The sequence below is a fragment of the Petaurus breviceps genome, unplaced genomic scaffold, assembly GCF_028583685.1.
Source record: "Petaurus breviceps papuanus isolate PSGF00001 unplaced genomic scaffold, PetGlider_PUasm1.0 185, whole genome shotgun sequence".
Taxonomy (NCBI): Eukaryota; Metazoa; Chordata; class Mammalia; order Diprotodontia; family Petauridae; genus Petaurus; species Petaurus breviceps.
Genome location: NW_027185797.1, coordinates 9,775,702 through 9,802,366, shown reverse-complemented (window position 1 = coordinate 9,802,366; position 26,665 = coordinate 9,775,702). Strand labels below are relative to the sequence as shown.

At 35.3% G+C, this 26,665-nt stretch overlaps 1 protein-coding gene across 13 annotated transcripts in view; it reads left to right on the top strand.

Annotated features, from left to right (window-relative positions):
• TBC1D5 (TBC1 domain family member 5) overlaps positions 1 to 26,665 on the top strand; it is a 630,316-nt gene that overhangs the window by 175,729 nt on the left and 427,922 nt on the right. The window contains exon 1 of one of the 13 annotated variants that reach the window (XM_069088450.1): positions 6,798 to 6,964. The exons of the other annotated variants lie outside the window; for them this stretch is intronic. The gene's annotated coding sequence lies outside the window, so the exon portion shown is untranslated. Of the gene's footprint in view, positions 1 to 6,797; positions 6,965 to 26,665 lie in introns of those variants that run through there. 13 annotated transcript variants of the gene reach the window in all.

Genomic DNA, 26,665 nt, shown 5'->3' with positions numbered 1-26,665 from the left:
GTGTGAGAATACTGGAAAGCCAAGCATAGCAGACTTGCATGAGTAGGGTAGCTGACATGGTCAAACTTGTGCTTAGGAAGATCAGGTTTTGGTTTTTTTTTTTAGCTTTTTGATCTGTGTTGTTTTGTGCTTCATTTACAGAGGACTCCTACTTCATGAAGAGGCACTTTAAATGCCTGCTACCTTAACACGTGGTTGTTAATTGTTGACTCTCAATGGAATATTTTGTATATATGATTTCATAAATATGGACACTCTTTATACTGATGTAGTTCTTTCCCCTCTTTTTTTTATCTTCTGTGATTCTCATCATTTTGTTCATTAATGAATTGTTGATAGAGGGTCTACCCCTGGAACCCCTTTTCTTGTTCTCAGTGGTAGCAGAGAACCATTGAGTCAGTCTTGCTGTTTTCTTATTCTTGTTTGCTTATATTTTTGTACCCTAGTACTTAGAGCAGTGCCTGGCACATAGGAAACAAGCACTTAAATGCTTTTTCATTTATTAATTCTTTTTTTCTTTTTTTTTAGCAATTGGGGTTAAGTAACTTGCTCAAGGTTACACAGCCAGTTATTTCTGGGTGTGGTGCTAAGTATCTGAGCCCGGATTTGATCCCCAGGTCATCCCGACACTGGAGCCGGTGCTCTTACTCGCAGTGCTACCTGGCCGCCCCCATTTATTAATTCTTGTTCCTTGTCTGGCCTATATGTTTTTCAGACATGCATGTTCTCAATTTCCTTCCTTCCTTCCTTCCTTCCTTCCTTCCTTCCTTCCTTCCTTCCTTCCTCTCTTTCTTCCTTTCTCTCTGCCTTCCTTCCTTCCTTCCTTCCTTCCCTCCCTCCCTCCCTCCCTCTTTTTGGAGGGCAATTGGGATTAAGTGACTTGCCCAAGATCACGCAGCTAGTATTTGTGTTAAGTGTCTGAGGCCAGATTTGAACTCAGGTCCTCCTGACTCCAGGGCTGGGCTCTATTCACTGCACCACCTAGCCGCCCCCATTTCTTAGTTTATTATGAACTATTGTTAGTAATGTGAATTGGGCTACTTATTCAGTCTTCTGACTTTGGCTTATTTGTAATTTTGATTCCTCTGAAATGGTGCTCCATGATAATAACTGTGTGTGTGTGTGTGTGTGTGTGTGTGTGTGTGTGTGTGTGTATTACTGCGAGAATGTATATGTTAGTGAGACTCTTCTCTCCCCTTTCTCTCTCTCTCTCTCTTCTTGCAGTAGCTAGTACATTTGTAGTTTCCGCAAATGTAGTTTATCCTGATGTTTTCCTACTTGGTTCATAATAGTAATAGTAGTATAATAATGGTAACTAGCATTTATATAGGGCCGGCTCTCTGCCAGGCACTTTGCTTATTAGCACATGACAAATGTCATCCTCCTCACAACAATCCTGGGAGGCAGGTGATCTTATTATCCCTCTCTTATAGTTGAGAAAACTAAGCAAGTAGAGGGTAAGTGATTTGCCCAAGGTATAGGGCTGACTGCAGTCCCAGCCTCTGTTCATTGCACAGCCCACCTGCAGGCAGCCCTCAGTTCTGAGTCCAGCTTGTCCCCATAAGCAGCAGTTACCTGAGATCTCCATATTGACCCAGCATGGGCTAACTCAGGGCACCGCCTGCCATTAAGGTCTCCATGTGTTTCTCTGTATTCTTCAGATTCATCTTTTCTTACAGCACAAGTTTACACCCAGTTCATCCACCACATTTATGAAGTAGCTCTTCCTCAATTGATGGGCATCCACTTTATTTCCTGTTCTTTAATACAAAAACCCAGCATACTAGAATATGCACGTGTTTATATGCAGTAGTCATTTTAAATCTATATAATATATCTTTATAGTAGGCATTTAAAAATTTTACATTTATATAACACATAAATTTCAGAAGAAGCTTATGTCTAATAAAGGAGAAAATAATAGTTGAATCATATATTCAGAAAATATTGACAGAAATTAATAAATACAAATAAAACTCCCAAGAGGTCATAGATAGGAAGTGGTATGTGTACACACATTTTACACGTGTACATGAGCATGCGTATCTCTCTATACATATACACCTTTCACAGATACACGCACATATACCTTATATGTACTTTTCCTATATATAGTCTACATGCATATACATACATGTATATATACACACACTACATAATGTGTATCTTTCGTGTTTGTATCATACTTTTTATGACCTCCTTGGCATTTTAGACTTCATCTTAGTTCCCTTTCCTTTCATGAGATGTCTGCTATTGGATCTTGTCTGAACTTTACATATTTTCACAAGGTCCTTTAATTGCTAAATTTGATGGTCTTTTCTTAATTTTCATCCTTCTTTGACACATTTGATCACTTTTCTCTTTCTATATCCTTTCTCCTTCCTGGGTTGTCAAGAAGTTATGACCAGAAGGAATCTACTTCTCCTACCAGTATATTAGTTCTTTTTTCTTTTGGGGGAGGTGGGGTGCGGTCTCCTTTGCTGTATTTAACTGTCTTGCATTTGTATTAATTCACTTTTGTGAATAAATTCTGTGTATATTAACATTATTGTCACCAATATATTATTAAATGCTTTTTAGAGGGCAATTGGGGTTAAGTGACTTGCCCAAGGTCACACAGCTAGTAAGTGTCAAGTGTGTCTGAGGCCAGATTTAAACTCAAGTTCTCCTGACTTCAGGGCTGGTGCTCTATTCACTGTGCCACCTAGCCTCCCTATTGTCACCAATATTAAGAATGTAGGGTTCTTGTAAGTAGACATTCGTTCATTCTTTGTATTTTTCTTTCCAGCGTGTAACACAGTGCTGTGTCTTTGATTTACTTTTAGTAAGATTTGTGGATAGAAACTGGAAAAACAGAACCAGAAGCAATTTTTAAAAAAAAAATTTCTTTCTCCTGGATTGTACATTTGAAGCTTTTAGTTTGGACATCACAAATTTATATTTTAAGTGGATAGAGATGGGGATAGGGACTCTCTCCCTCCCTTTCTCTCCCTCCCTCCCTTTCTCTCCCTCCCTCTTACCTCCCTTCCCCCCCTTACCAATAGAGATTCTAATTGGAAAAAAAAAAGTTACAAGTAGTTTTACTTTGGCAAATCAGTTGCAAAGATTTCATGAACTTATCCCATAAAGTTGCTATGCTGCTTTATAGTATTTTACAATATTTATCATTTATATGTATCACATTTTATATAAACACAAATATGTGATGAATACCCATCATCTCATTTTAATGAGACATAGTGCTACTCTTACTGTCTTTCTGTTCCTTGTGTGCATATCACTATAGAGGCAAGAGATTTGAAGCAAGTAGGAGTATGCTATTTAGAGTAAAATGTTACAAGGTAAATGTGATAGGTATTGACAAAGTAAGAAAATGATGAATTTTTATTCCCAAACGTGTATTAAATATCTACTATGTCTAAGGCTTTTTTAGGCACTGAGGCTGTAGAGATGAAAAATGACACAGACCCTCTCTTGAAGGAGGTACATTTTTTTTTTTTTTTTAAGCAATCGGGGTTAAGTAACTTGCTCAAGGTTACAGGGCCAGTTATTTCTGGGTGTGGTGCTGAGTGTCTGAGCCCGGGATTTGATCTCCAGGTTGTCCTGACACTAGAGCTAGTGCTCTTACTCGCTGAGCCACCTGGCCACCCCTAATCAATTGGGGGTTAAGTAACTTGTTCAAGGTTACACGGCCAGGTGTTTCTGGGTGGGTGCTAAGTGTCTGAGCCCGGGATTCGATCTCCAGGTCTTCTCAACACTGGAGTCGGTGCTCTTACTTGCTGTGCTACCTGGCCGCCCCAAGGAGGTACATTCTAACAGAGGTTGAGGGTGAGAAGTTAACAACAAAGCATAGACTTCTCCACTAAGCATGTATTAATCTCCTATCCACTTCAAATAGGAAAATCTCATGTATTTTGAAAGACAAAATTCTTTTAATTAACTTGAAGATTGGAGAAATCCAATAATAAAAAATGCCTTCCCAAATTTACTTAGAATTGCATTAAAATTTTGGAAATTTCCTGTATATGCAAATAAGGCATGGTCATTGTGATAGTGAAGGAAAAAACCTGCCCTTCACTAAAACTGAGTGGTATAAGACACAAACCCTTAATTTCACCTTCCCCCCCTCTTTTGTTTTATAAGAGTTAACGAGCAGTGAAATTGACTATCAGTTTCACCTCCTTTTTCTTGTACTGCTGCTAGTCTTCTGCAGTCACTGCTAAACAAAGAAGAAAACAGCTCGATATCTCATAGTAGGTTGGCAAGGAAAGAATAAGAAATTGTGTTAAAAAGGTTTTAGCAAATCAGAAAAACCATCATGGAGTGATAGCTGTAGTTGCATTTTTTGGTAGATAAGTGTCGAAACTTATCCTCGATATTGGGAAATCTGCATATTAAGTATGACACAGCTGTCATGTTAAAAGTGCTTATTTTACCCTAATTTCTCGACCATTCCTGTTGTAAGTCATACCATTAATATTGCTGTATATTGGAGAGTCATTTGATCTCTGTAGCTGGAAGGATCCTTATAAGACATTGAGTCCAGCCTCTCTCCTTTTATCAATAAAGATTTATTATCAAAATACAAAATGTACTTTATCATAGAAAAATATACAGTAAAAAATTTAAAACTAGTGGAAACTAATTTTGCCTTATTTTAGGTATTTTATTTATTCAAGTGACCAGGAATCACTTGCTGGGTAGTTATTTTAAGAATTTAAGTTATGCATATTTTTAAAGCATAACTCTTGAATTTTTCTAACCCTCCTTATTTTATTGAATGGTTTCCAGATAATGAGTCTGGGAGGATATTATGTCTAAGGCCAAAAATATAAAAAAGTTGCTTAATTTAAAAGATAAAGTATTGGAAAAATACTTGTTTTTGTCCCCCTAATTTACAAGCAGACATTCCTTAAAATAGCATATGTAATTCACAAAAACAGTAGGAAATATTTGAACTATTTATATTCCTTAAGGGAAAAAGCCTAAGGATGCTTGAGTTGTGGTCTGGCATCAGCTCTTAACTAGCTTGATTTTAGGCAGGTACTTTCAATTTTTTAGGCCTCAAATTCTTTATGTATAATTTGAGGGGATTGAACCAGATGATTTCTAGTTCTGTAGTATATTTGACCTTATTGTTAGTAGTGATTTTGTCAGGTTTCTTTGAATATGTTTTTATTTTGTATAAGTTATACATGCTCAAAAAAAAAATCTTATATGTTAATCTAATTTCCCATTGAAGTTGCTGATTAAAGAGAATTGTGTACCAGTAGGGGTACTAAAATCTTGACGTTATTTTAATCTGATAACGAATGGGTTTAAGTTCATGTTCTTTCAGTTGTTGGCAACAAATCTAAACCTGTGTTTTTTGGATTTATGAGGATAAGTCCTGCTTTGGCAATCTTGTAGATCCTCAGGAGAATAGTTAAACAGTGATTAATCATTGTTTCTTCACTGAGTGTGCAGAAAAGAATGGGAAAGCTGCATTTCACACTTCTGAAGCAATTAATCCCCATGATCTTAGCCAGGTTTGTCTTGTAGATAAGTCGGGATACAAAACTGTACCTAATTTATCAATGTATGCATGCCATAAAGTATAAAACACACAATTTATTTCATATCATTTATAGTCAAATGTAAAAAAAGAGTGACTTTGCCATATCCAAGAGTGTTTCTTACATTACCTTCATATAAACTAAGTACCAGAGATTACAATGGGATTCCTGTTTATTGTGCACATCTGGTGCAGTCACTATGCATTTTCTCATTCACTTGCTGGCATTTTTAGTGATTGTGGCATAAATCACCTTGCTAATCAGAAACATAAGTGACGGGAAGTCATCTTCTTTTTTTGAACAATGGGAAAAAACATATGGCTTCTTAGACAGGACTTGGCTGTTATACTATTTATGTGGCATTATATTCTGTATTTAGAATTTCATATTAATTGCAATGGTTTGATTGAAAGCATCGGACACCTAGTGTTTATGGTCAGAGTATTTGTTTCACTCGGCTTTTGTAATACCCACCTTACTTAGCTTTTATAGTTGACCTGGAAATAAATAAAAGGCAAAGTTGTTTGTCATATATTCTGAATTTCAGTATATTTTTTGTAGTAGGATTTTAAAATTAGAAATTCTTTTATAAATTTTTCTCTTCGTAAAGAACAGACATGTGGGTTTATAGATACATGATATACTATTTCTGAATGGCAAATGTAGTTTGAAATTAAATTATGGCTATCTTTTAAAAAACACTCTAGGCTACTGTAAAAATTACTGTTTTAATGTGCCAAAATAATTTATGATAGCTTAATTTTTCAGGGTAGAGGAGGTAGTTATATTTTAAGATGTGCTATATATTCATAGAATTGTTTTTGATTAGTTTGAACCACCTGTGTACATGTTGCAATTAAAAAATGAAGATAAATAAAAGCTCTTTTTTGACATTTTTTTTCTCCCTATAAATAAATAAGCTACTAATAGGTTGTCCTCAGTGAGTTTATTACCATTTGTTAGAATGGTATTGCAGGTGTAAATAGTCTGTATTTTTCAAACAGGTAATTTTTTTTATACTGGTGATTCCCAGTTTTTGCAGTTGTGATCCCTTATCTTTATTGGCTTTTTAATACCTTTCATTTCCCTCCTGTAGAATTTCCTTCCTATTGTAAGTCATATTTTTTACTCTGCTCATTTAATTTGATAATTTAAGATATCCTGCAATTTACAACTTATTAAACTTATTTTTCAACAAAAATCACTTAGCTCCCCTAAATGAGTTTGTTATCTGGATCTTGATATTACAGGATCTCACAGATGGCAACTGGTGATCATTGAGTAATTGTAGAGAAAGGCAGGAGCAGATTATTGGAAGTTGGTCCCATGGACAAGTTGGTCTCAGTTTCCTACTTGGTGAAATGAAGGAGATTGAACTAGATGATCCTGAAGGACCTTCCCTGTTGTAGGTACTATAATTTTATTGTTGTCTTTCAAAAAGAAGAAGAAAGTAGATTCCTAAACTTAAGCTGCTGACCTTGTTGTCAACCATTGATAAATCTTAGAATAGATATTAGTCAGATTGTTAGGGGATGCTACAGGGACAAAGAAGAAATCACTAGGAGCAAGTTCATTAACACTGACAGAGTTACTAGATTGAAGCTGTTGCTGACATTTGTATTATACCCTATAGTATGTGAATAACTTATTTTCATCTCCTTTAAATACAGATCACTATTATAGTGTAAGATCCTTGACTACTCATTGCTAAATGAATGACTTGAATGTATTTGAAGGCTTTATTTACAGAGAATAAGATCTGGTAGGTCCTAAGAAACTGGAAAGCTTGGTAGGTCTCAAAAGATCCAGCAGGTATGTGATCTGAGTATCAGTCTAGCTAAGTTCTTATAGGTTTACCACCAGGTGGACTGTAATGCACTTTTGTAAATTGATTTAGGTAGTTCAGTCTCTAGCCATATTCTCTTTCCCCCAGTAGTTCCTGTCTACTAAGTTGGAGAGCTGTTGTAATCTACATTCATACTGGTATAACCCACATTGATGTAATCAGAGGTCCTTGGAGTATTCACGTTTGAAATAGCCTTAGTTTATCAGGGAAATGATGCTTTCAGCATGGCTGGTTTTTAGTAAAGGTATTTGAAGGAGAATTTTTTACGATATTCTTGTGGACAAGATATGTCAGAGTGGATTAGATAATGTTATGTGGCTATATAACTATTACCATAGTATTACTAGAATGGAATAACTCACAACTCAACATTTTTTAATTCAATATTTTTGTCAAGTTATGGTATTTAAATATAATGGAATACTATTGTGATAGAAAAAATGGTGAGGGCATAGTTTCAGAGAAACTTGATAGGACTTTTTATGAGCGGGTGCAGAATGAACAGAATCAGGTGAACAGTTTTTATGTTTATAATATATTTCTCTTCGTTGAAGGCCTTTGAACAAAGGGTGGAAAAAAACACAGTAGAGACTCTTGATCAGATTTAGATTGGACCAAATGATTTCTGAGATCCCTTCTAACTCTTGAGTTTTTTGAAAAAAAGAGTCCTATCCCCCACCCCCACTCCCGCACCCCTGTCCTTTTTCCTCCCACACCCATCCCTATGGAGGCAGCAGAATCACCAAATTTTAGATTTGGAACTAAAGAGGCAATATATTCCAAACTTTATCTCAAAAATAATTCCCAGTAAAATATAACTACAAGTGATTAGCCATGCATCTGTTGTGTGAAGACTTCCAGTGAGTGGAAACCTATTACTTCCTAAAGGAGTTTTTTTGATTTTTGTCTAAAGCCTCTTGTAAATTTTATCCATTGTGTCTTGTTCTGGCCCTTGGAGCCAAGCAGGCCAAGTCTAATTGGCCCCTGGAAAGCCCTTCACATACGTAAGAACAGTCACCATGTCCCACCTAATATTTTCTTCTTGTACACTAACCATCTCCTTTCCTTTATAAGATCATCTTATGGCCTGATTTAAGGCACACCCTGCTAGTTCTCCTCTGAATTTTCTCTAGCTTATCAGTGTCCTATCAAATTCCCCAAATGATTGATGCAAAGATTCGCCTTGGTCAGCATGAACTAGCACCTTCAGGGATGCCTCTTTCCCAGCCCTGCAATGATAACACTTCTGAAAGATTCCCACCATTTAGTTTCAGTTTAAACATAAAGTGCAAAGTGAAGGATAAGGAGAAAAGAGACTTTGGTCTTTGGATCATATTATGGTTTACATCCTAGATAATAGGAATTAACTAATACCCTAATGTTTCTATTGAGTATATAAAATTTACAAAATTATAATTGCATGCTTCCTATATCTCTCATAGACATTTGTATAAAAATCCATTAAAATGTCTGTTAGGGTTTATTTTCTCTACTGAAAGGTATTAATTCTGTCTGTAACTTCTGTATTCCATTAGGGAAAAAATGTGTTTTGGTTATTTGAATAATGTTCATTGAAGGCATTTTATATGATGTAATCATTAAAACTAATTTTGAATATATTACAAAATAGCCTTTTTAATATGTAGCTGTTTATCTAGAATATTTGTAATTTTACTAATTTTCTTAGTTTAACTTTAATACTAATTTAGCAGTTGCACCAATTAAACTGTCATTTTCTATTAAAGAAGGTAAGCCTGAGTTGTTATGAGTCTTGGTTTTTATTTTATTTTATTAAGATGGAGGAAACTTTCAGTTAGTGCAAAAGTATTTCAAGCTACACTGAATTATTAAAAAAAAAATACATCAAAAGTTAAATCTGGGAGCCAACTTACTTTAACTTTGTTAAAAGGGAGGGGGGGAGGGAAGGGAATGTTTAAAAGATATGTAGTCATTCATCTTCTTCTCCCAAACAAACAAAGCCCTTTCACTTTATTTCCCTTTCTTTGTTAATTGGTTTCCTTCATATTCTTTTTTTTTTTTTTTTTTTTGGCCTTTTGGAGGGCAATTGGGGTTAAGTAACTTGCCCAAGGTTACACAGCTAGGTTTTTTTTTTGTATGTGTGCTAAGTGTCTAAGGCCAGAACCGAACTCAGGTTCTCCTGATTCTGGGACTGCACTTTTCTCACTGCTCCCCACCCCGCTGCCCCTTCCCTTCATATTCTAAAAGTAGATTGTTCAGTATTTTAATGTTAGTCCTTTTTCATTCTTACTAGAATTGTATAATTAAAAGAGTGCTGATTGCTTCTTTAACCTTTGAGTACCAATTTCACTTTTCCTTAGACCAAAACTGAGCCTTGGGTATAAATTTGTAAATAACTCGGAGCTCATGTCCTGTTGTTCTTTTAGCCAACATGGTCACCACTTAAAACTATCACAAAGGCCACAGCCTGGGTTCACTGAGCTTCAAGGATTTATGAACGAAAGCAAACGTTGAAGTTTTATGAGTTGTTTTGAGTTCTCTAAGAAGAAAGTATCACATACAAGCATATTTTTAGCCAAAATAAAAATACCAGAGGTAGCCTAACAATAAGCTAAATAGTGAATTCAATATGGCTCTTGTTGAAATAGTTTTCTAATTGGGTTCCTCGATCTTTAAAAAAATAAAAAGCTTAAGAGAATTTGTTTAAAACAAGAAAATTTGTTTAAAGAAATACATTCAAAAAGTGAAGTACTGATTGCAGACCTTTTTCTTCTGTTTTTTAATATGATGTCTAATTTTACTTAGACATGCTGCACATTAGGAGTTGGAAGGAATTATAATATCATAGATGCAGGGTTGGAGGGGATCTAGTCCATCTCCCTGATTTTACATTTGAGGAAACAGAGCCCTGGAAAGTTAAATCCTTTCCTAAGATTTCACTGGTAGTGTCAGAGGCAAGACTTGAACCTTGGTTCTCTGACTCCAGAGCCAAACCTTTATTTATTGCACTGCACTTACCATTTGACCCCTAATTATAAAGTAATTTATCTCCTTTACATTGAAGATTATATTTAAGTTTCTTTTAGTGGTTAGGAAATGAGCTTAGGGTGCAGCTTTCTTATAATTTGGTTCCCAAGTACATTTAAACAACACTAGCCCTAATTTTATTTTATTTTTACTTTTATGAACAGATTAATATTATTAGACTTTTAATATTTATTTACATATTTCTATTAAAAATTAAATTAGAATTTGCTACCATATTGCCTCAAGTAATTTGTTCATTATAAACTATATTATTATTTATATAAATGTTTAGAATGCTGAATCATTGTCATTCATTTCTTAATATAACTGTCATCCAAGTAAATTCTATAAGTTACACAGATCCAGTTAGTATAAATAACAAATCTGATAAAGTAGCTGCATTATCTGAATTTGCACCTTCCGAATTATATATAAAATATGATCATTGGTTCTATCCCAATGGAAATATTCAGTGAAAAAAATTAAAAATAAGTTTTTATCTGTTTATTGATGTAATATAACAAAGCAAGTAAAAGATAAGGAAAGCTGTATTCCTCATTGAAGTTTATTACAAAGTAATAATAGTTATAGAGAATAAAAATTTTAAAAGCCCAGAATATGAAATCTGAATGTATCTACACTGTCATTTTTGTAGATTAAGTATAAACCCCAATTTTTTTCTCCTTAAATCTTCATATTTTGACTGATAGGTGGATAGAGCTTTAGCTACATCTCAGCAAATTTCAGCAAAATGTTCATACTGTGAGCCAAGTATGATTGGATGACCTAGGGCGTTAACTAAAATCAGTAATGCTTCAAATGTGATACGGTCATCCTCAATAGCTGGGCTAACATAACTTGAAAACTAGTCTGAAAAAACAACTCTAGTTATACATGCATTATTATTCTAGAACACCAAAAAACTGGAAGAGATTAATCAAGACCAATAAACAAGCATTGGTTTTAATTTAAAATCTGTTTCTTAGTTACCTCCCAATGAAAGTATTAAGTGATCCTTAGATACTTTGAATCCAGGTCAGATTTTTCTTTCTTAGAAATGTAGTTTCTAGAAGGTGTTCTTTTGCAGAATAAATCTATTTCTTCCTCATTAAAATCTTGTTGATCACTGTTCTTTGATAATTTTCCACAAAATGGAATGTTTTGCTGTTGTTTCTAAAACTACGCTGTGTGCTTCTCTGCATATTTTTAACATTATGTAACTTTAATTCAATTTTTAATGTGATCAAACCAATCAGTGATTATACCAAAAATTTTTCTTCGTTGACTTAAATCACCTTGAAGTGTTAACCTGAAAGGCTGCTCTGCTAACAGGATGCATTTTTGATGGCATAAAATTGGGCCATGTAGCCAAAAGGTGCCCCATTTCTATGATTTTATCTATTCCTATGTTTCCTGTCAGGTTTGCAAACTACAGATAGCAGATGTGACTTTCTTTTATTTCACATTCATGTTTTATAACATTTTAGCTGTAGATTCAAACACTTCAGTATTGGCTTTTTTTCGAATTCTTGTGACCATAATATTCATTTGCATCCAATTCTTTTTTTGCACTGGTTGTTTTTCCATGGGAAACATTCTTCCTTTTGTCCATTTTCTTAAGAGAGTTCAAAAAAATTGTCACAGTTGGTCATACGGTACCAAAGAGCATACACATTCACAGGCAAGTATAGACTGAGGATGTGTGTTAAAACCTTTGACTCATATGTGTTGCATTTTGTGAATCATTTTATAATTCATACAGAATTGAATTTTTGCATTATTTGAGCTGTGACATTTTATTGAATATAGATTTTAAAATTTAAAAATTGAACAGTCCAATTTACACGGGAATATCTGTGTCCTACAATTTGCTAATTTAAAGGAATAGTAAACTAGTAATATTTTGACTGCCTGATACTTGATTACTTGCAATAACATTGATTAATTATCTATAGTTTTTGTAGTGCTGTTTTCTATCTCCCACCCTAAAAGCCCATCAGATGACTTATTGTGGCATAGAGGTATGGCAGGGGGCCAATCAGTCAGCAATCATTTATCAAGTGCTTATTATGTACCAGGCACTGTACTAAGTTCTGGGAATACAAAAAGAGGCAAAAAAAAAAAAATCCCTACTTTCACCATAAACTCTGCCTGGTTCCACCAGTCTGGAAGGCTTCACACGTTGGCTTAGGCATGAAACTATGAACCAAGCCAGTGTTATTTGCCAAGGCTTTTCACCCATTTGACTGAAGCATAATGAATTTGGAAAGGTATGGTGGAGGGTCTCAGTGACTCTAGAAATTCATTTATTAACTCCTAGAGAGATTATAACAACCTCAATCAGTACAAGCTCAGATTCCTGAGTGACTGAAGTATTTTGTGGATAATTTGCCATGAAAGTAGACTACATGATATGTTTCTTTGAGGTTTTTATAGTCTCTTTTCATACAGGTCACCACCCATTTGCTAATGACTTAAGATGTACAAGGCCCTGTGCTAGGTTTTGAAGATGCAGAGACATGAATGTAGCCTTCAGATAAGACAAAAGCAGAGATGAGGTTATTGTATCTCAGTATAGTTTTTTTCCCATAAATTATTGAAAATGAGAGAGAGAATTAGATTTGGGGTATAGTTAATCGTACGATTCAGTCAAAGAATCAACTTCATGAAAGGCAAGAATGTGAAAAACACTGGGAAGGAAAATTGGAACTGGAATGTGAGGGGGTCTTTCATGCTGGTGGCAATAGGGAGATATTGAAAAGTTTTTCAGGATGGAAATGCTTATACCTATGATTTAAGAGGATTTTCTCAATTGATTATAGATTATTTTCTCTTATGTAGAAGATGGATTGGGATGGGTAGAGATGGAAGTAGAAACTTAGAGGGCTGCATTGAGGACTGTCTAAATTCGTTTGGCTGCCATTTGAGTGGAGAGACGGCAGCAATCTGCCGCGTTTTGTGGCCTTGGAGTCACTGGGATTGTCTAGCTAGTAGTTGTGAGAGGTTAAGGAAAAGGGACCTTCTGAGGTGATGACTTCAAGTGACTGGGAAGATAATTGTTTGGAGATATGAATGGAATAGAGGCTCAATATGAGTCAGTATTATGGTAACCATACGAGCTGCTACCATGGCCTAGGTTGAGAGGCATACTTTTTAAGAATGAGAAATTAGTAGTGCCTTGGCATCTTCTTTTGACAAATGAGGAAATGCAGGCTAAGAGGTTCATTGACTTGCCTGTGGACTCTTGAATTAGGATAGTCTTCCTGACTTTTGAGCTACTACCCCTTTTTCCACTAAACCCCCCCCCCCCCTTACCTCTTGTATCATGTAGTGATATATTTTAGTGGTAAGATGCAAAGTTTATACCTAAGACTGTCAGGGCTACTGTCTTAATAGGTTAACTTAGAAAATATTAGTTATTTTTGTTAGCCAGTTTTCATATATGGATTTTAATGTAGTTTTAAAGTTTTGGACTTTATTATTAACTTGATTGCTTTTATATTACTAAATTCCAACCCCCAAAATAACATGCTTATGTTATTGAATACTATTCACATTAATTTCAACAAATGTGCAATAGTTTTTCCAACCTAATCACATCATGGATTGAAAGAAGTTTTACTATTACTTTCCATTAATTAATGTAAGTAAGGTATAATATTTCAAAACTTGCAGAGCTAGAAAATAATATAGCATTTTTCTTTATACACTATTTTATTTATGCAGTTGTATAAAATTAGAAATATTAGGGAGTATTCTTTTAAGACTGGCTTTCTCTTAGGTCATTGAGTATAATTTGGAAGAAACAATCAAAACAAACTGGTTCGGCAGTTTTAGCCTGATTAAATTACCATTTGTATTTAAGTATTCTGACAGTCATAATGGCCCCTGCTTAGAAAGGTCATCTTCTAGCCTACATGGCTAACTTCAAGCAGTAAAAAACTGAAACCAATAGAGGAGAGCTTTCCTCTGACCTATGTTCCCCTTTTTTCTCCCTTATTAATATTGTATCTATTTCCAAACATCCATTGGATTAATAAAGGAGGAAGTTTGTATGTATTGGAGATGACAGCATTGGATCTGGAGAGGCCCTGAGTTCAAATCCTAATTCTTTGACTTACAATTTGTGTTACCATAGGTAAATCACTTAGCCTCTCTAGGTAATAAGACTGTCCTATGATCTCAATCATTTCTACCAATAGAAATTCCTACCAATGTCTTGTAAACTTCAGCAGACAATAGAGGACCCTCTTTATTGTATCCACTGTGTGACTTTCTGTTATGTCTGTTCTATCTTATCTGTGGATGTGGGTTTTTTTTTTTTTTTTTTTTACAACTTTGTTGATTCAACTCAATTGGAAGCTTGGTTGAAAGTAAAGAAAAAGTTGAGACTTTCAAATAGGTAAGGGTAAGTAATTATATTAATGACTGATAGAGCTTTCTGGTCAGGAAGCCTTTTCTACATTTGCTGGTTCTCTGTGATCTAGTTCTTTAGGGGACTCCCAAAATCCAGCTTCTAATCCCGAGTATTAAAATTGGGCCAAAATGAGTCCATACATTGGACTCAAAGGTCCATGGACCTTTCTGTGTAAGATCCTGGGCCAGAGACTTCTCCAGGAGGGATAAGGCCAAAGGCTGAATTTTGCTTATCTCTATTTTAAAAGTTGTTTAATACTTTTCTAAAGCTTTGATAGGGAGATACATTTAATCCTTTTGGGGTTTTTAATTGAACAACTTTAATCCCATGAAAGTATGATGTTTAGGTTCAACAGGGGTTTCTTACTTTTAGAACAAAGGAATAGTGAATATATTCAAAAACATCATTTAAATTACTTCATATTCATTTACATGTGTTTGTACAAGGATACAATGGAAAACGGACAATATGAATATAAATATGTTATAGTTAAACCTCTCAACAGAGTACTAGATTTTAGAGTAGATGACTTTTTCTGTCTGTACACACTTATATTAATGGTCTGTGATTTCATCATTATAGTGAATTCTGATGTGGAAACTCTCTACCAAAACGGATTTTAGCTCACCTGTGATTTAGTAGATAACTTTGGTTTCTTAATTGTTAAAATCCATGAGCTGTTCTCAGTCTTCATTCTTCCTAATCGATCTGCAGTTTTTGATAGTGGTGATCATCACGGAATCATGAACATTTTTTCTTCTTTTGGCTTCTCTTTGCTACTGTTCTCTTTTCTTTTTCCTTTCTGTCTGATCAGTGTTGAGTTTTCTTTGCTAAATTATGAATAATGTACAGTGTCTTATACTAGGGTATCCTTCAGAGCTTACCTATGCTCTCTTGTCTTTTCTTTGTGTACTTTATCCTGTGATGACTAGCAGCAACAAAGATTCAGTTTTCATCTATATGCTGATGAGACACCCAAATCTATATATCCAGCCCTAATTTTTCTCCCAAACCCCTTTGTGGTATTTACAACTGCCTGTTAAGATACACACTCTCTTTCTCTCTGAACATTCCCATATTTTCCCTATTCTCAAAAAAATCCTCTCACTTAATCTGTCCTTGAGAAGGGTGCCTGTAATAGATGCTTCCCCCCATTTTCCCCCTCATTTCTAAACTCTCCACTATATGACTTCTGATTTCATTCAACCAAAATGCCTTTCTTTAAAATCATTAATGGTCTCCTCTTTGCCAAATCTAATGGCCTAGTCTTCATTCTCATCTGTCTTAACCTCTCTTGCAGCCTTTGTCTCTTATCTTCTGCTCCCTTGATATTGTTTTCTCCTTAGGTTTTCAGGACACTCTCTCTTCTGGTTCTCCTGCCTGTCTGATCAGTCCTCTGTCTTCCTCACTAGATATTCTTCCAAGTCATATCTCTAACTTTGGGTGTCCCAAAGGGCTCTTTCCTGGGCACTTTTCTCTTTCCTTTAGAGTATTTCACTTGATGATCTCAACTGCTATGGTTTCAATGGCTCTCTGTACTGATTATCCAACCTAACTTCTCTCTTTCACCTCCAGCTGTCGTTCAGAGATCTCAAACTGGATGTCCTGTAGATTCTTAAACTTTGCGTTTTCCTGGTCTTCTTACACCTTCCTACCTTCCATATATTCTGTGATATTGTGACATTTGTGTGTATACACAGCGCCAGAGAGAGGCAGAGACAGATTGATATTCAGCAGTTATCTACATAGAGATGATAATTGAGTCTGGGAACTGAAGAGCTCAGCCAGGGATCAGAGTGGAGAAAAGAGGGGAAGAGAAAGGAACACAAGAAAGAGCTTTTAGGCACATCTAATCTTTGGAGACTGATGATCAACCAGTAAAGGGGACTTGGGTAGATTAGTCAGCAAGCCTAGAGAACTAACTGCAGACAGTAGTGTGGAAGTATAGAGACACACACACACACACACACACACACACGCAAAATCTTACATATTCTCTCACTCCTGCATCCACTTGCCCAAGCTAAGTAACAGAAAAACTGTATAGCATTGTATGTATTCTGTCATCATTTATTACCTGTGGTTAAGGGTAGTATAGTTAGAAAAATTTAACATTCTGGAGAAATTTTTATACTTTGTGGTCAACTATTTTATAGTTTCTAAGGATTTGGTGGTTTTATTGTGTCAAAAGTAAATTCTGTTTTTCATTTTTTCTTTATGCCCAAGTTACATAACACGGTCCCTAGCACATAGTAACTGATTAATGAGTGCTAATTGAATTGGGGAGGGCTGCTTAGAGGTTACCCAGATGAAATCCCTTGTTTGGCAGATATGGAAGAAGAGACTTGGAATGGTTTTAAATGACTTATTAATGTTGTACAGGTATTAAGTGGCAAAGCTAAGAGTCCATAGCAGTGTCCTTTCCACCATAGCACAAATTCCTTATGCGTTAAGGGGAGAGAGAGAGAATGAGTTTAGGTCATTTTTTTGCTGTTTGTCCATACTACGTGTGGGAAGCAACTGGGGTGGAGGAGGGGTCAGAGGAAGGGTGAATTCTTGTTTAGGTAAAGTTAGGTCCTAGTGTGGCTGCATCTTTTTTTTGGTAAAATTTATGAATTCTTAGAACATGATACACATTCGTATATAGTTATAAAATGAATTTCAAAATAAAATAGAAATGATTTTTTAATTATCTATTATGGTGCACCTATTCACTAGTTCAAAATCACTGATAGTTTGCTCTTTTGCAAGGTTGGTTTAAAAATATGATCTATCCATATGATTTTATTGTTGCTTTCTTCTCTTCCCCCCCCCCCGCCCCAAACAAGCCCATACCTTCATACCCCCCATGGTTTGAATTCAGATAGATTTTTGACATCAAATGTTACTTGAATTGGAAGCTAGAATAATATTACATCATATTTAGATCAGAAGAAGGGGTCTTTACCATGTGTAGGATGGAGGAAAGGGAAATAGGAAATTAAATCATCTCCCCCTCATGGACAGAGCTCATGAACTGTCTTCAGCATGAAATTTTTCCAGATTCCCACCCCCACCTCCCAAAGACCTTGTAGTTAACCACTTGGTATCGATTCTCTTCTCGCTGTGTATAGTCAGATAAGTCTACGTTGTCTCTCCCATCCGGATGTGACTTCCTTGCAAGTAGGGATTATTTCATTCTTTGTATGTGTCTCCCCAGAGCCTAGCACAGTGCCTGGCTGATGTAGGTACTTAACAGATGCTTGCTGATTGAGTGATTCTTGAGCAGAGCTTGGATCTAGGGCTTAGAAAAAGGCATTTATAAAATCTGTGATGCCATCATGTGGGATGACTTTCAAAGGTTTTTTCCTTAAAGTTTGAGTTATGCAGGTATCTGTGTCTGAGAACAGAACATGAGCACATAATTTAAACCAGTACAGAGTATATAGTTCTATGTGATAGGCCCCATGAGGAGCAAAACTAAGCTTGAGCGTCTTTTCTGAGTAGGTATAAAAAGCAGGACACTGTCTTTGTGTCACATGACACTTACGGAAATCCCTAACAAAGATTTTTTTTTTTACTATGAAAGAAAAATAGAAGCAATTTTTCACGCCCCTTATTAAAATGTACATTGTTTGACTAGTGACTGTCATGCTTATGGAGGGAAGAGATCAAGCTGATGGGTTTTGTGTGGTTACTTCATTTCTCTGATTTAAAGAGGAAGCATTGAAGTTAGACTTATTGCTATTTCATATATAATTTGTTTTAGAGGGATTCTTCTGTTTTTGTACCATTTTCTTCTGCTTTTAAAAATTTAAGGTAAAATTTGAGTGGTGCGTACAACTTCACTTGGAATGTGCCAGCCATCATTCCACACTCGTCTTCCCCATTACTGTGTGAACTCCTTGAGAGCAAGGACTGTTTTCGGTTTTCTTTTTATCTTCATTATTTAGCCCAGTGCCTGGCACATAGTAGGTTCTTCATACATGTTTGTTGACTGAAGGAAAGAAAGTAAGTCTTTATTGCTAATGCATTGTTTTTCCTCTTGATTTTAATTCACTGGTTTTAATTACATTTGTACAGACTACCAAAAAATCCATCTCTGAATCCCTTTTACTTAGGAGTTCCTTTTGGTCTGTAGTGATTTCTGTTTAGCTTATCAAATATAGGTGTCTTTCATATATTTATATCCGATTGTACTTCTTACTGCCCAAAGCATAGAAAGCTAAATAAGTCTGTAAGTAATTTATTTTCAGTGTGTAGTATAAACTGCTGCGCTGTATATACATTTTATATTTATGTCGGGAAAGGGTTGCAAAGGGGTGCTTTAAAACCACCTTTTCAGCTCTAAATAGCTATTGTGTACATATGGTAAGGTACTGCTGCTTAACAATTAGTAACTGCTTTGATGAAACTAAATTACATGTTTAAGTTCCCATCAGGAAGTCGCTTCACATATCTGTATTAATGTATTCAAGGCTCGAGAAGGAAAGTTAATTTTCCAGCTTAAATATTTAATTCAAGCTTAAAATTTAGTCTGTAATTAGAGCTCCCAAATGGCAGGAACATGGAGTATTTGTCCATTTTAATTAGATTGTTGTTTACCTATTAATTATATATCATATCTTGTCATATAGTTTTGATGGTAACAGATGGTGCTAGGAGTTAGTAAGGGTTTGAACAAAATAAGATTCCACATGATTTATTAAGTTGCACTTTATTAGTGAGTGGTCTACTTTAGTCAGGTTATTCTGAATAAGAACTTTTAAGCATTTCACTAATTTTAATAATTATTCTTTTGGGGCTTTTAGGAAATCTTTAACTTTCAAAATTCTGAAACTAATGATTTCTGTTTCAAAAGAAAATGAATTGCTTTTTAGGTATTTTTTGTTTTGCAGAGTTGCACAGTTGTAAATCGTGTAATAGATGCTGAGGATGAATAGATATAACTGATAATCTAAGTGGACAATTAGACTTTTATTTAAACAAGCAAAAAAAATATTGACACAAGGTAATTCATGAATAGCAGTGCATTTGAGGGCTATGGGTATGTGCACATATATAATGAGTTATTTTAAAGCTGCTTTTATGTTATATTACTTTAGGATAGCATGGTCCTTTATTTTGTAAGAACATATTTAGAGGAATGGTGAAGATTATGAGAAAATGGCCTTTTAAATGAAATAATATAGATACATGTGCCCAATTTGATACAATATATGTATTTCTATAAATCCAGATTATAGAAGTCTCTTATTTTCCATTTACTTGTACCATAACTTGAAGAATGCTTTAATCTTCTTTTGTGATTGATCTTCAGTAGGCTGTGGCTCCTGATACTGTAGCTTGATGTTCCATGGCTTCCAGTTCTCTATAAGCATTTTAATGATTGGTAACCAAACATTTCTTTGTGAATCTGCTCACTTACTCTGGGTGAAACCTTTTTCAAAATGACGGCTCCTTTTGGCAGGGAAACAATTGCCATTTAATTGATCTATTTAGAAAGTTTGGGGCTTCTTAAATTATTTTTTCTTTACCCTGGGGTTTATCATTGGAAATCTGAATGCTAAATAATATGTGTTGAAATGACTTAAGCTCTATGAAGATATGGCCAACAATGTGCAATATTTTGAAAAAATGTGAAAATGTAAAAATGACTTTAAAATTGTATTCTTACTGCCTCACCAATCCTAGAAAACTATATCTAATATTTTTTCTATGTCTAGTATTGTTTTCTTTGTTCACACTATTTTCAGTTCTTAACTATTTTTTGTCATTTATTCAAAAATTTTATATAAACCTCTTTTCCTGTGTCTTAAAGAAGGTGATTTTTTTCCCTAAAAAATTTTAAAAATCCATTTAACAGTAGTAAATCCCTTTTCAATATTAGGCAAAAAAAAAAATTCACCTTGTGAAGTATATAATATTACAAGTCTCATTATCCCCAGTTTACAGATAAGGAAGTTGTGGACTAGCCCCAAATGATCATTCTAATAGATGTTAGAGCCAGAAGGCTCTTATTTCACAAACTGAAGCAAAACTCAAAACCAATTATGTGCTGAGGACATGGATTCACCAGAGCATGATGTCAAAAAATAATAATTATTGTTATTAGTTAATGTGTCTAAAATTACTAAGATAACATTTATATTATATATGTCCTGTCTATCTTGCTATGTTGTAAGGGGCTTGAAGGTGTGAGTGTCTTATATACACACACACAAGGTAAAGCCTAGTGCTCTTTGAAGCTATTTCACACACACAGAGCTTAAATCGCAATTACATAGTTTTATGACATACTTTGAGAGAGAGAGAGAGAGAGAGAGAGAGAGAGAGAGAGAGAGAGAGAGAGTTTGCTGAAATTTCTGGCACATAATAAGTGCGTAACGGTGTTTCTTGACTTAAATCTCCTTATTTTTTTATCTTTGTCATATTGATCATGCATAAAATTTTACTTTTGTGCTGTCCTAATATGCCCACTATTCTACAGGTTTTATCATGGCACATGTGTTCAGTTTGGATAGTTCAGTAGAGTAGTATATTATTTATATAATATTTATAAGATCCATGCATAGTATAGAGCAGTGCATGGGACCCATTACCGCCAACAATACTCCAGAGGAACCAGATTAAAATATAATTGGGAACTACTTTTAAAAAACAAATAAAAATGCAGTACAACATAGATAATGTTAATATGTGTTTTTCTACATTAATACATGCCTTGCATCAACCCTTTTTGTATGGTTCAGTGTCCCTTGTTTCCATCTGGGTCTGGGTTTGATACTACTGTTGTAGTCTTCTACGCAGACATTTTTTAACTTGGTATTATTTTATTACCATTTGATTGTGGCACAAAAGCAGTTTAATTTGATAAGTAAAGAGAGCTAATTGATTTGTACTTTTGTTCGACTTTTTTTTTTTTTGAAACAGTGAGATTATAACCTTATCATTGCCTTTTATAAAAGCATTTTCTTAAAAAACAAAACTCAAATATCATGCTCTAACAAAGTGTGGTCCCAGAACCTAGTGAGGTCCTGAAGACTCTCTCAAGGTATCCTTGAAGTTAAAATGATGTTCACAATAAGCACTAAGACATTTTAATTTCTAATATGATAAATATCAATAAATACAACCCATAGAAGCCAAAGCCTTCTGGGAGGCGTCACTTTTGAGAAAGTAAAGGAGTCCTGAAGATACTAACATAAAAGGTTGCCTTTTACTTTTACTGCTTGGCAATGCATTAATAAGGACGAATATCAAAGGATAAGACTGGTTAAGACACACATTCAGAATAAAAACAGACATTTTGCATTATCAGCACTACTTCGCTTTATGAAAATATGGAACTATGTTTTATTCTTTTGGCACAATTCATCAAACATAAACTGTACCAGTCTGAATCTAAAATAGGATAGAAGATAAATTGAAAAGCATCATTCACTCTTGTTTTATGGATTTTTTTTTTAATTGTAAGATACAACTGAGGCATTCTTTATGAAGAACTACTTGAGGAAAAAAAAACTCAATTAAAAAAGAACTTACAGTTCAGTTTCTTTTTCCACAGCAAATAGCAATAGTCATGGAAAAAAAATATTGCTTCTTTTGATCAATATTCTGTAATCACATGTATATTCAATTAAATATCATTAATAACAAATAAACAGTGTATTTTGGCAAAGAATTCTTCTTTAGGGTATGAGATACTGAAGAAACTGCCCCGTTGAGTTTTGTCCTCCGTAGCCCCAGGGAGGTTTTGCTGCCAAAACATCACTAATGATTTTATTAAGTGCTGATTGTGAGTTTATTTTACTTTTTTTTTTTTTTTTGCTTTTTGGAGGGGAGAAGGTAGGGCGATTGGGGTTAAGTGACTTGCCCAAGGTCACTCGGCTAGTTTTTTGTGTTAAGTGTCTGAGGCCAGATTTGAACTCAGGTCCTCCCGACTCCAGGGCTGGTGCTCTATTCACTGCACCACCTAGTCACCCCTATTTTACCTTTTTGAGGAAAATCAGAGCACAATCATTGGCTGTGTTTTTGGAAGTAATTTGTTATTTTTCTTACTTAATATTGCTTATTTATGTCAATGTAAGTTATTGTACAGGAAAAGGAATTTATTGGACCAGTGATTTCTTTGTAGTAAAGAACTTTCAAGTGAGGAACTTTATCTAGCAGAGTACTGATCTTCTCTGCATCTTAATCCTTAGTTGTCTAACCCTGAGACATTAAGTGATATACTAAAGGTTCATGAAAATAAAATGACTTGTGATTGTATGTAATATTTCAAATCACAAATCTTTATTTTTCCAATAGTCTTTAAACATTTATTAAGTGCCTACTATGTACCTGGCATTGTTCTAAATGCTAGAGACACTAAGAAGAGGATAGTCCTTGCTCTCTAGTTTACAATGTAATAGGAGAAAACAATTCCCAAAAGGAAACTGAAAAGGGCGAGGGGGTTGAGAAATGGATTATCACATTATGGCTTCATTTTTTTTTTGTCATTTTTAAAAAAAGCTCAGAGGTCATGCTATATAACACAGAATAGCGGTTTTCAAAATGCCGTCCAACAACCCGCTGAGTGGTACCCAGTGTGTGGGTGTGATGTTCCAACCAGAGCTCCTGATGGGAAATGCAGAGTTAACTGGAGCATTCCAAGTCCTCTACATAGGAAAGACTTGGGAGGAGCTTAGTGGGCAGCCCTTCAGTTAGAGGCAGAGGCAAGTGGGGATGTTGAGAAGGTAGTGAATGCCAAAGCTCCACCATAGCGAGATCCCAGGTACAGTGGGATGGATGTTCCTGGAGCCTAGACCAGGCAGTGGAACTGTTAGAAGATGGAGCTTGTTGAAGATAATGTTTTGCATAATTTATCCATTTTTACGGATTATTTTTGAAGTACGTATTTAAGAATTATATTGACCTCCAAGTATAGGCTGAAAATTTCACACCTGTGGTGATTTCTTTGTCTTTGGCATTTCTGTGTGTGATAATACCACACCTTGGGTATTATCAGCACTAACTGAATGTAGGCCACTGAACACATTTATGTGAACATAAAAAAGTTAATAAGTACTAGGTTATGTCATATTTAATCTCTCAATGATGTATCAGTTTACCTGGGTCTGTTGGAATAGTTTTTAATTCTGCGAGGAAAAAGACAAATGTCACTTATTTCTGGTAATAGAGAATAGAAACAGACTGATAAATTGAAATTCCAGACCATCCAAAACATTGTTATAGCTACTTACTACAGTTTCTCCTTCAGCTAAATTTTAAATGAGATTGGCCTCAAATGTAGTGAATAAGTTTCATTTCTTTTCCATTTCTGTTGCCATAAAATGAGAGATAATATTAAATAGTTTCAAATTTAAACTCAGTAATTAGCTTGGATAATATCTACGTCAACAATATAAGGTTCCCAATAAAATTTTTCTAAGTATAGCTGGTAAATATATTCCTTATTGGCTACTTAGAGGAGGAAATGTACACTGTATGAAAAGGTTAAAAATTATTGGTGTAATCAGGAACCTAGGAAGTATATAAAAATTGTTGGATTGGCTAATGTTGGGCACCTGTTTTTTTTAATGTGCTTAAAAAGAAGTACATTTATATCATTCTTAATACATTCTATTTTAAGGGGTGGCCAGGTGGCTCAGCAAGTAAGAGCACCGGCTCCAGTGTCGGGATGACCTAGATCAAATCTGGGCTCAGATACTCAGCACCACACCCAGAAATAACTGGCCATGTAACCTTGAGCAAGTTACTTAACCCCAATTGCTTTAAAAAAAAAAACAACAACATTCTATTCTAACAGTGAAGTTGGTGTGCTGTGACTTGATAAACACAACAAGACAACAGCAGCTTCTTGTGGAAGTTGTGAAGTCATAATGTTTTCCTAACCCTGATATTTGCAGTCCATATATTAGGCAAATATTAAAGGATATTTTTTCTGTACACTTTGGTTCCCTTCCTACATCTGACTTTATATCTTGAATGATGCTTTCTGTTTTATCCTCCTAATTCAAACCATGGAAGCATGGACTTTGGGAATCCCTTTCTGCTGAGCCTCCTTCCCAGAATCTAGGATCCATTTCGTTTGTTCCTCTTGCTGTTCTTGGTATGAGACAGTCCACCAGCCATCTCCAGGCTTTTTCACATACTGCACCTCAGGTCTCATAGCTAATTCCTACTCATTGGTACCTCACTTCAAAGCTGAACTGCATAACTGTCTTCTTTGTGAAGCCTTTCCTAGTTCTTTTGCAGCTCTTAAGGGATCCCCCTCCCCCGAGTTTTTAAAAAATTTACTTTTCATATATTTTGTATTTGTGAGTCTGTGTCTTTTGGTGGATAGTAAACTTGGCCTCTGAGGCTTGAAGACCTCTTTTATAGACCTGTTCCCGAACCATCTTAGCAGTGGAACACAGGATATGTTTCTTAAGTCTAAAGGCCCTAGGCAACTTCATAAGGGGACAAGTAGTTGGTAAAGGGAGTACCCTAAAGGATTGAAATCAGTTTATGATATTTAGGTCATATTTAAAGTTTAATCAATCAGTGAGTGTTTATCGGACTCTTGTGTATGGGGCAGTGTACCAGGTCTGCACATGTACAATCATAAATACATATTCATAAATAAATGTATAAATCATAAATACATGTACACATGCACAGAAGTAAATCCCAGATGAGATGTAAGGCCAAATACACATACACACATGCATTTATTTTTAGTCATCTTGTGACATTAGCTCACAAAAGGTAGAAACTGTTTTATTCTTGACTTTGTGCTCCCAGGACCTAGCAGAGTACTTCCTTCATAAGAAAACTTAATAAGTGTTTGTTGATATGTTAGTTGAAACCTTAAGTATGGATGACTGAGCTCAGCCACGATGTTTCCTTCATTTCTTTATGTCATAGTGGAAACACTATCTCACAGGCTCATTTTCATTTTCCTCTGTTTCTGTGTCTAACACACTTATTGAAGCAGCCGACTCTGTGCAAGGCGTTTGTCTTGGCTTTGGGACACAATAAAAAAAATAACTCTCTGTCCTCAAGTAGATTACCTTTTGTTGTCGTTATTGTTTGTCCTTCATTCCCAAAGAAGGCTGTGACATTATGAAGATTTTGCTATGACTCGCAGATGAATTGGATTTAAATGAGGGAAGGCCATCAAAGTCACCAGCCTCACTATCTCCTCTGGAGCCATATAGGTCCAGTGGCAAGATAAAGATCAGGATGACTGGAAATCCCCCATTTATTGGATGGAGGTATATAACATGCACACAGATACATGCAGTGCTGTTGTTTGTCCTTCCTTCTTGACAAGGCCAATGACATCATGAAGGTGATGCCTTGACTTGCTTGTAAACTGGATTTAACTGAGGCAGGGTCCTCTTCGTTCTCTTCTCTGGAACTGAGTCAGTGTCAAGACCAAAGACGAGACAAGTGACAATGGCCTGGTATGCGGTCGGTGACCTTGACCTTTCTAAAATAAGGTCTTTCCCAGGTCTAAATTTATCTGAGGCAAAGCCTATTCAGTGACTAAGGGCAAAGTAAGAAGTAAGACCAAAGATGACCCAATTTACCATTACAAAAATATCTAAAATGGAAGGGGAAGACCTTCCCCATCTGGCAGGAATAGAAAACAATTGCTACTTAGACTCATTCTAAGTCTATCAAACTTAAACCAAGAGAAAAGCCTTGGAGGCTTAGGATGGAAGGTATTACTAGGTATTCAGTGAAAGTGGAGTGATTTGGGTTTTTAGGCTTAGTTAAGTACCTCCATTTGAAATACAGTGGGGGCTAAGGCAGAAACAAATTACAAAGTACTTTTTAAAAGGGGAGAGCCTATCACCTGGATGAATCAGG